At 41.1% G+C, this 10,835-nt stretch overlaps 2 long non-coding RNA genes across 2 annotated transcripts in view; one reads left to right on the top strand and one right to left on the bottom strand.

Moving 5' to 3' along the window:
- The first annotated feature begins 287 nt into the window (after positions 1–287).
- LOC117938856 overlaps positions 288–10,835 on the top strand; it is an 11,882-nt gene continuing 1,334 nt past the window's right edge. Inside the window, exon 1 of the long non-coding RNA XR_004655494.1 lies at positions 288–324. This is a non-coding gene — a long non-coding RNA (uncharacterized LOC117938856). The remainder of the gene's footprint in view (positions 325–10,835) is intronic.
- The window catches only part of LOC117938855, a 10,717-nt gene continuing 1,226 nt past the window's right edge, over positions 1,345–10,835 (bottom strand). The window contains exons 2-3 of the long non-coding RNA XR_004655493.1: positions 7,374–7,375; positions 1,345–1,502 (exon numbers count right to left, since the gene is read on the bottom strand). This is a non-coding gene — a long non-coding RNA (uncharacterized LOC117938855). The remainder of the gene's footprint in view (positions 1,503–7,373; positions 7,376–10,835) is intronic.

Genomic DNA, 10,835 nt, shown 5'->3' with positions numbered 1-10,835 from the left:
TGCTGTATAACTAATCATACACAAACACTCCCCGTACAGTGATCACTCGACAATTCTGGCAAAAGATTTCCGGCCGGCGCTTCCTCCTCCCACTCACCATTTATGACCTCTGGTCTCTAAATCGGTACCTTGCGGTTGCTTCCCTCCAGCCTGCTGCCTCGGTGTCTCCATGGGTGGGTTTCCTTGACTAAGACCATGCAGCAGCAGCATGCAGCCGCTGGTGATGGATTATCCCATTACCCTGTGACTTCTCTGCTGTTTGCATGTGGTCTACCATGGTGTGTGAGAGTGGCTTTGTGTGTGTGTGTGTATGTGTGTGTGTGTGTGTGTGTGTGTGTGTTACTGTCTGTCTTGTGTCAACATAAGCACTTGCAGAATTCACCTCGACAGAGAAATTTAATCCCAGGTAAACAAACCTGCATGTGCAGTACCAGAATGTTGCGTCTACCGTAGCACCAAAAAGCAATCATTAGCACAATAAGGGATTTGATATTCCATTTCACTGTATTTTATCTTCCTATTAGGGGAAGGTTTACAGTTGCAGGTCTGTTTTCGAAGACTGCACACATCCCCGCTCATACGATGTCCTCCTATGGAGCTTGATATTCTGTACTTCATTCGCTCCCATGCTTTTCTTTATTCATCAGCCTCCTGGCTCCTTTCCATTCAAAAATGTTCCAGCTTTCCTTCATTATCTTATGAGCTTAACTCTAGGAGGCAACTCCCTCCTGATTAATTTTATCAAATGAAATAAGCCTAGAGCTACCTCTCCTCTTACTTACCGTACTCATACAGAAATCAATCGCTAATCATCATCCTCTTTATCAATTCAGCCAGCTGCACCTGTGGTACCCCGCTTCCAGCTTCTCCTGATGCTGATGCAAACATCCAGCTGTGTTTGGATTCCTACAACTGCCTTTTCTTCCTACCTGTGGCACATTGCTGCTGCCGGTAAAGTACTGTTTGCTGTGTTCTGTCAACTAGTGTGAAGCCAGAGAGTGACTCTCCACGGGCACCGCCTTTAGCCTCTATGTGATCGTGCTGTTGGATCCTTTCAAATGCAATAAAGTATGTTGATTCTGCCTCAAGAAGGCTTGTTAAGGAAATTAAACAGTTTGCACCACCCACCCCGCTGTTGTCGGTGGAAATACAATGACTTGCTGGTAATGTTCTCTCTATCCAGCCTGATTTGTATGCCTTCTTTGTTGTATGCCAATTTGAACATGAATATATAGTGGGGATCCTTAACATTCCAACACTGGGAGCTGGGGCGGAGTAATCAGGTGGCTTCTATGGCTCCAGCCCCGAATGTTTTCTCCAAATCCCAGATCTTTTAAGGTTTTAAAATAACTTCAGCTGGGTGTCATTTCCCCCTCAGTCTCTCTGATTGGACGGGCAAATCAATGAAGCAAAAGTTCTGTTATTGGGAAAATATTGCCATTCTTTCTGTGAACTCTACCAAATATGGTTTAAAGATTAGTAATGCTGTTTGTGCCAAATTCCTACTCTTCCTACTCATCAGTAACATCACACAAGTTTCGCCTCTTTTTAGGTGGCAAAGTTATGTTAGTCTTTCTCAACATTGTCTCAACCTGTTGTGTTGAGATTAGGAGAACATTTAGATACAAAATAGGATATAGGTTCTACAGGATGATTGTTTTTCCTGTCAACTGTCATGTTTTTTCCCCCAAATGGCTTGAAAACTATTGCATAGTAGGTGCTGTAAATAGAGCATGCGGACTTTGCCTCTGACTGTGGCTAATACACGGAAATACAAGCAGCATTGCAAACTGTTTCTTTAAGGTAAAATTTATTATGACATATCATAACACACACATAATACACACATATGAAAGACCGTATTAAACAGTATGTATAAGAAAATAAACACATGGACATTCTCTTTATACAGGGATGTATTACTGTAGAATGAACCAACAGTTTAATCATTTAACTTTTAGTACCATATATTTGTAATTTATTGACTAATTACTGTCTCTATGAACTAAATGCATGCATTTTGGTCATTTTGCTTACAAGGCAAGGCAGCTTAATTTGTATAGCACATTTCAGCAACAGGACAATTCAAAGTGCTTTACTTTTTCTTTTTTTTATAATAAAAGTTAAATTACCCCAGTGCAGTACAAGTTAAATTACCACATTAAAGGTAAACATTAAAGAGCAGTTAAAACAGTTGAACATATAAAAGCAGATAAAATAGCAGATTTTTGGCTGCTAGTATGGGACATTGCCCCATGGCTGCCCCACACATTATTGAAGCACAATTACCATTTTGTGGTTACCCAAACTTTGTTTGGAAACAGGCTGTGAGTTTCTAAGTGAAGGTTTGGTGAATTGTCACGTTATTTTATCTATTGATTTGTGTACAAGTCATGTTAATATCGTTATTTTCACGTGCTGATTACGATTTTTTATGTAATGTATTTCAATGGGAAGCCTATTTCGTGATCACAGAACGATTACGGTAGCGAGTAGTAGTGAAAAGCCAAAAAATCTGCGTAAGGAGGTTGGTCGGGAGGGTGGATGGGGCAAACAACACTGCGTTGTTTTTCTTCCCAACCACAACCGTCCCGTTGTTGTCTGTGTGTCCTGCGTGTGAGGGTTCCTCCCGTTGTTGGGGCAGGCGTTTGTTGCGTCCCCCAGAGACCATGAACCATGTCCCGGCGCGAGTTGTTGTCACCGTCCGGCGTGTGGCGCTTCATTTCCCCGTTGTTGCGTGCCCCAGAGCAGCCCAGTGTCGTGGCAGTTCCGTAAATGGTCACGTTTGAAATGCGTGACCTTTACACGAAATAAACAACATTAACGTGACCACCAACCTGTCTGCAAATCAATAAATCCAAATAATATGACCATTTCACCAAGTGGTGTGAGACTACTATGAAAACTGTAGAGTAATGCTTAGTAAGTAAGTTTTTATTTTTGCCAAGAAGAATCATTAAAATATAGGCTTTATTTCTCCTACCACTGTGGGTTCCTGTCTCAGGAAAGGCTTTACAGAGTAAGCTTAAGTATTTGGACTGTGACACTTTTTCTTATTATTCTGGATGTGAAATGACAGCGTCGGTGCTGACTGCCAGCTTTAATTTCCGGGTAATTTTTTTTTTTTTTTTTTAAACATACTGGTTAAAATCAGAGCTACTGTCCTTATTTTCATGTCACCCCTTATTAAACTGTGCTTAAAAGAATTTCATCAGATTAGGACTGCAATGAATTATAAGGTCTACTTTTTTTTTTTTTTTTTTAACTTGTCAGAAATTCTTCATGTGCAATTACTTCTGAGAGAAGAGACAAAATTGGAGAGGCAGCGCTTACTGCTGATTCGAGGCAAGCAAGGTGACACAGAAAAAGATATGGAGACAAAATAAGAGAGGGAGCAGCGAAGGGCAGAAATAGAAAGATAGGCAAAAAGAGACCTGACAGCTTTGTCCCGTCACTCAATTTTGCCAATGTGAAGCTTTGCACCTCTTCAATATTTCCTCCCTCCGTGGGCTGTCAGCCTCAGGACTGTCCCTATTCACACCCAGAAGCTACCAACGGTGTGACAGCCATGCACAAAGTCAAACTAACACACATACAGACATACACAGCCACAAATCTAGTACACAGGTATGCTGTCAGGTTTGCATACACAGCCGCTGATGGATGCACACACATAAAAACCCACGCAGACACACTCATAAGGCCAAGTGAGGTTGAAGAAGAATCCTATCAGCTGTCCACCTACAGATTGAGAAAGGCTGGAGTCTCACCTGGGGACACACACACAAACACTCACACACACACACACACATGCGGGCTTGTCACTTTAACTGTGCTAACTTGCTGAAGCTTGCATCTGATGGTGAAATCTGGATGACAGTCTTCAACCCAAGTCCTCTAAATTAGTAGATAAACAAACAAGTGGGGTAAAGTAAGTGACAGTGTTGCATTAGTGTCAGCCAAGACAAAATCCTGTCTTCAGGTTAGGAATCAGTATTGCCTCAACTACAAGAATAAGGAGACTTTTTACTAATTGTCTTATAGGCGTGAAACAGTTGATCTTTGCACAAATCTTTGACTGAAACTAATTATCTCTCTGGCATTGTATGCCTTTCATATTCATCGTATGAAAACAACGAATGAACAGGGAGCATGATGATTTGTTTTTGTGAATGTGTTTGACTAAGTCCACTCTGGTAGTTCTGGCATTTACAAATAAATAATGAACTGATGTATAGCAATTTGCTTCACAGTTCAGCCCAATTGTGTGACGCAGGAGGAGTTATTATTAATGCAATTATCTGTTTTCATGCCCAGGTTGTGATTTTGTGCATTATCCCACTCAGATCAATCTGGATAAGAATACTGGAATTATACAAATGAGAAATCGCTTTACCAGGTACAAATACTGCATGCATGATTGACTCTGCTTCCCTGTAGCTTACTGTCCATTCTGACATCTTGCAGAAAGAAAAAAGGAGAGAGGGAGAGATTAAAGGGGATGCACATTTTGAAGAATGAGTTTAGTGATAAAGGTAAAAAAGAAACTAATTAAAAATCAAGATAGGTAGCTAAGTAACACAGAACTAGACCTGTGTGAGTATGTGTGGCACGCACTGTGTTCTCCAGTGAGATAACCCAGGTGTTTACCGAGGCTTTGAGCAAAAACTATTCTTATCTTGTGTAAGTTTACATTCTGAGAATTGAACTTGTACTGGGAAAAAAAAACAAGACTATACTGGCGCTGATCTCAATACATATATAGTCTGCCAAAAAGCTAGTGGTTACACTGTATTCTTTGTGAAGGTCTGGTAGATGAGGAAGATGGATTTATAGCTCAGTTAGCATGCTAGTTTCCTTAACATGTTGTTATCGGCCAGGTTTCAGTTCTTCTTTGATTGTAGATAGCATGATGTACAGTAGAGAGATTAATGGCCTTGCATGATTTGAATGAACAACTTTAGCAATATGGTACATTTTAACACTCTATTTAACCAATGTTGCAGGAACCATTTAGACCATGCTGACGTGGCAGAGACAAACAGTACTTTAGGACTTTGAAAAACACAAATGAGCCCATTTAACATGCTACCCCTCTATGTGAATCCTTAAAACAGTAAGCTATTATGCAAAGCATGTTCTCCCATTCCCAATTATAATTAAAGTTTTGACCGGATTGTTTGTGAATTGGAGACAGACACAACATGAATGTCAATAATTCAGCAATGACAAAACTTAACAGTGGCTCCAACAAACTTCCCAGCTCGTGTAAGACCATCTCTCACGCTATGAAAACTCCTGATAGCGGCCGTAAATCATTCCAGTAATTACAAGGCAGAAAATAAAGAGTGGGGGCGTGCAGCTCCTTCACACACTCCTTTTTTTTCTCCTTTCTGCCATTCACTTAATCTCTTGTCATTACATTAAATATCACATGCTTTTCTTTTTTTTCTTCCTTTCTTCTTGCTTGCATTTGCTTTAGCTATGATCTCCACTCTTCCTTACCATTTCGCAATCACTCGATTATTCCCTCCATCTCCGAGTACTTCTGGCTTGCCAGTGCATTGTGTCTTTGTTTGAGAAAAATCTAGAGAAGACATTGGCAGGTAATTTGGGAGAAAATAGGACTTCTGGTATATCGACTGATATGCCAACAGTGATACCCACCCAACACATCCTTTTCTAATTACGTCCCAGCCAGACGTAGTCACTTTTTCATTTACTTGTGTGTGAGTTTTTGTGCGCATCTCTGCTGCATTGTTTGCAGTTGGGCATTTTTCATCGGAATGGGACTTTGTCTCCAGAGCTCGCTGGCTAGCTTTGAGCCCGGGCAGTAAAACCCATTTGGGGGGTATTATGGACTGAGCAAGAAAGGTACCGTGAATGGTCGAGTAGATTATGAAGGGATTCCCTTGAGCTCACCTCCGCCTCTTCACATTACACAGCTAACACACACACACACAGGCTCCGTGGCATTGCTTGTCCCCTGGATCGAACCAGATTTTTATTCAGTCAGCTGGGAGCCAGCCAATTCAAGCAGCACTCAACAGTGTGGCTCGGCAGACTGTTCTTCCATGCATTTACATTTATTTGACTGTCAACACATTTTGGTACAATATAAGAACAGGTTAGGGCTTGCACTCCAATAGGAAATCACGAGAAAATGATCGCACCTTTCCAATCGGCGCCACATCTAACCATATAAGCAAGAAATACCCTCCAAACTACAAATTCCTCCCAAATGCTTTCATTCCCTGAGTTTACTGTATATTGCTATTCTAGCCGACTGGGATTGTTAGATAGCTCAGACACATATCCCATATCCCCAGATCTCTTTCAGGGTTATTTTGTATTTAGCCTTCTAGTGGTTGGTCTTGCATGGCTGCACAAGCCTCTTGCCTAACGCTGCGCTGAGAATCCATAAAGTCACCTTGAGGATTCGGGCCTGTCATTTTGTGTTTTTTATTTTAGTTTTTTTCAAGAAACTGATTCCTGCCCTTCATGCTTCTCCTCTATTACTTAGTCATAGTGTTGAGATAAAAAGAACAACACTGAAAGTAGAATGTTCAAAAGATGGGCCAAGCCAAGGATACTGAAGTTATAAAGAGGTCTATGGTTTAAAAGAGAGGCCAGGGTAAAGTTTGGCCAAAACAGAGGTCCTGGGGTTTGACAGAACATATGAAAGGGAGTGATATGGAGGCCGGGGCTGCGGGAGCGAGTAGAAAGTAAGTAAAGTAAGGATATTAAAATGCAGGAAGGAAAAAAAAGCTTTGGGCAGCAGATCGGAACGGTCTGAAGGGAATGTACAGTGTAGAGGGAAGAGTGTAGATAGAAGCGGGGCATCGGGGTTGAAACACAGTATGGAAAGGGAGCGAAGGAATAGCTGAGCACAGTGGTCAGGAAAGTTGTCTCAGATTGGAGCTGAAGGCAGGGGAAAAGGCTAGAGCAGGGTTATAACTGGAGGAGAGATTAGACCGCTGCCTGTCTGTCTGGGATTGATCTAATACACAACAAGGTGGCTGTTCTTGATCTAATATGGATGATGAGCTAGCAGATTGCCAAACAGCCCAAAGCATGATGACAAAATGAAATCATCCTCCACTCTACATGTAAATCTTTAGCATTGTATTAGTTTATGATCCCATTCAAAAAGTTCTTAACCCATTTAGGGATTTGTTTACACTGAGACACAGTATTATTACAGCAAAACAAATGCCCGTTAGTTGAGCTTCTGTAAGGAGGCACAGTTTACCTTCTATAAATGGCCCTTGTACAGGCTTTAGACTGAGCGTGGCAGATTTGAACCAACGGGAAATTTACACACAATGGCTTCGATTAGAGCCTTGCTTCCAGCTCACCTCCTATTCCCAGACTTCTATTTCCAAGCATCTCATAGCAGTGCTTCCAAAAAGCTCACATGGGATCATTTCAGATTCCCGGAGAAATATATTCATTACCATGCAAATTAGTTTGGGAGTCGTTGACTTAAAGCATTCGCCATACTTCATTTCAGTCTGTAAATGCAATTAATGGGACCTCGTTCACAAGAAAGAGAATTGCCTGCAGATAATTGTCATTGTCGGGATCCTATTAAAAAGTTTCTCCCCGCAGTAAAACATTGCATTGAGAGGAAACGCTAGCCATCACGTCGCTGCTACATAGGCCCCATAATGGGATAATAAACCCTCTTTCATCTGCCGTGAATAGAGCAATACTCACAACAAAGCAGCGCAAAATGATTTCCAACATGATTTCTGAGAGCACCCCATTCAATTACCATTCTTGAACAATCTATGCAAATAAGCTACCTGCAGCGCCCAGCTGCGACGGATGCAGTGTGAAATCCTACTTAGCGGGGATTGGGGAGGAGAAATATTGAGATGGGGGAGAAACATAAAGAGACGTATGCAATTGGAGGACAGAAGTAAATCTAACAGAAGAATCCAAAATGCCCTGCCGTACATAGAAGTGACAATCATTGCTGGTTTTCTTTTCAAAATACAGCGTGTTTTTGTGTCAAAAAAGAAGCAATGTCGAATCTTGTGGAGGGGACGGCAGGGAAGAAAAAGAAAGAGGCTCCATGTTTAAATATGGGCCAGCCAGTTCATCACTATGGTGATAATCTATGATCTGCCATGATAGGGGTCAGAGGCAGGTGACAGGCAAACAACCCCGGGGAATTACAGATTGAGTCATTGGATGCATGTTATGTGTGCTCAATCTCAGCAAATCTTTGCCATGGAGGACTAACCAACACATAAGCTATTTATTATTTTTAACTGCTGGCTGGAAAGTTAACTCCATTGGTTTATTTGGGTTGTAAGATGTGAAGCATAAACCTACAATTATCAGTATTTTTTATTTCAATATTGAATCAAGTGGCTCATACTGAAGTGACAAACATATTATCACCACATTCTTTCTGCTCATTATCTTGGTTTCTCAGTACCTTTTTCTTCTGTCACTTTTCTCCCAGCAACAACAAGCTGATTGGTTACCTGAAAACCTCTGATAATTATATTTTTGAGAAATATTTGAGTTGGTGAAGCCAAAAATAGAGACCTCTAGTGAGCAACACTATACTTCATGTGAACTCAGCATCTGCCGGAGTTAATAATGAGTAGTTCAACACTTTGGAAAACATGCTTAATTGCTTTCTTGCCAAGAGTGAGATGAGAGGATCAATGCATGTTTGTCTGTCTGTTAATATGAAGCTACAGCCAGCTGCCCTTTGGCTTGGCAGAAAGACTGAAAACTAACTGGAAACACTAAAAACATCAGCTATCTTTAGATTTTGTATGAATTAAAACAACATGTTAAGATTTAGAGATGCTAGGGGGATTTTGCCAGTTTCCCAGTCTTTATGTCCTGACTTATTAACCCTCATGTCGTCCTTGGGTCAAATTTGACCCATTTTCAGTTTTTCATTTATTTTTTGCACAAAAGATGGGCCATAAAAATAAGCGCTGAAAAGGTCAACATTAAAATTATATAAAAACTTTGGCAAAAACATCACAAAAAGCACCCACAACATTGAAAAAGTGACAAAAAATGTCAGAATAAGCCATAACAAAGTTGAAAAAAGTGACCAAAACAGGGTTTTTTCATGGTTGATGGGAACACAACACAAGGGTTGAGGCTGGGTTCATTAGTTTTGAGTTCGCCATACATTTATTGATGCAGGTATAAGGATTCAACTGTTCAGGTGTATACTTTATGCCCAAAATGAATTGTGCAGGTGCACAAAAGCAGATGAAATACTGTTGTGGAAAATGTAGGATTATGTATCTAATTTTTCTTTTTTATTGTGGGCATTATTTCTTTCTCTATTTAATTTTTCTTCTGGCTTTGTGCATGGTGCCAAGCTGGGAGGCAACACAAGCAAACAAACCTGTTACCCATTTGTAAATGACAGCAAAGAGATTGGTGCGGGGAACAGGTGGGTCACTCTGTTCCCCCCATGTTGTTTACCTGGGAGTAGCATTCACTCCTGCTGCTGGAAGGCATATTATCCCTTGGCTACATTTCCATTAGTCAAATGGCTGTGCTGAAATGTTAATTTGCTGCAAGAGGAGAATTACAGGCACAAGGTTTTCACCAGCTACTGCACTCGGGTCAACCAGACAATGGAGCGATGGAGGGTCAAGACATTTATCTTATGCGTGTAATAATCATTGGCAGCCTTGTCATCTGCAATGTTAACAATGGATCTTCTTTCTTCTACATGTGGGAGTAGATACATGAACACCATCACATGTGCACATGCATTTATCGTGTGTGCCCATTCCCTGTGGGATCTAAGGTAGTCAGAGATGTCAGCAGGAGGTGTTGGAATAGGATTTACTTTGATTGTAGTCACACCACCATTAGGTGGTCTCATTATACCATTTCATAGTCGAATGTTCTGGGTTATGGCCAACTGTCAGAAAATGTTAAAGGTCCCATGATATGTTGCTCTTTGAATGCTTTTATATAGACATTAGTGGTCCCCTAATACCATACCTGAAATCTCTTTCTACAAATTCAGCCTTGGTGCAGAATAACAGCCACTAGAGCCAGTCCCACAATGAGCTTTCCTTAGTATGTGCCATTTCTGAGTCTGTAGCTTTTGAGGAGGAGAGGGAGAGAGGGGGTAAGGTTGAGGCTGGGGGTGTGGCCTTGACCAACTGCAACTCTGCTCATTTGAAAGCCATGATGTCTCTCTCTCATGGGTGGGCCAAATTCTTGGGGCAGGCAAAGCAGAGAAATAGGAGGTCATCTTGCTCCTTGTGACCTCATAAGGGGCAATATTCCAGATTGGCCCATCTGAGCTTTCATTTCCTCAAAGGCAGAGCAGGATACCCAGGGCTCGGTTTCTATCTATCGCCATTTCTAGCCAGTGGGGGACCATAGGCAGTCTGGGGAAACGCATAGAAATGTAAAAACACCTCATAAAGTAAAGATGGTCATGCCATGGGATTTTTAACACTGGATTGAAGAGAGGACAAATTGTTTGAATTCCACATCATAGTCTCAGTACAAATTATGTGCCCAAAAATAAAACCAAACCATTTTATTTTTTACGGATTCAATCTGGATGTTGAATGTTGGATTGAAAAGCTAAATCATGGCAATTGCCTTGTGAACTATCTGCATTTCACAGCAACACAGTAATTGATTGCCCAAAAAAATCACAGTGTTATTTTTCAGATGGTAGGCATGGTATATAAGAAGAGGAGGCTGATGTGAAATACCGAATAATATTGGGGGCGTTAAACAATGCGTTCAATGTACCACTGGTGGTTCGAAATTGGGATCATGCATCATTTCTCGGTTTTGATCGCGTGTAACTTTTT

This window comes from Etheostoma cragini, chromosome 23 (assembly GCF_013103735.1).
Source record: "Etheostoma cragini isolate CJK2018 chromosome 23, CSU_Ecrag_1.0, whole genome shotgun sequence".
Lineage (NCBI taxonomy): Eukaryota > Metazoa > Chordata > Actinopteri > Perciformes > Percidae > Etheostoma > Etheostoma cragini.
The sequence above is the reverse complement of the archived record's forward strand: the minus strand, read 5'-3'. Positions and strand labels throughout refer to the sequence as shown.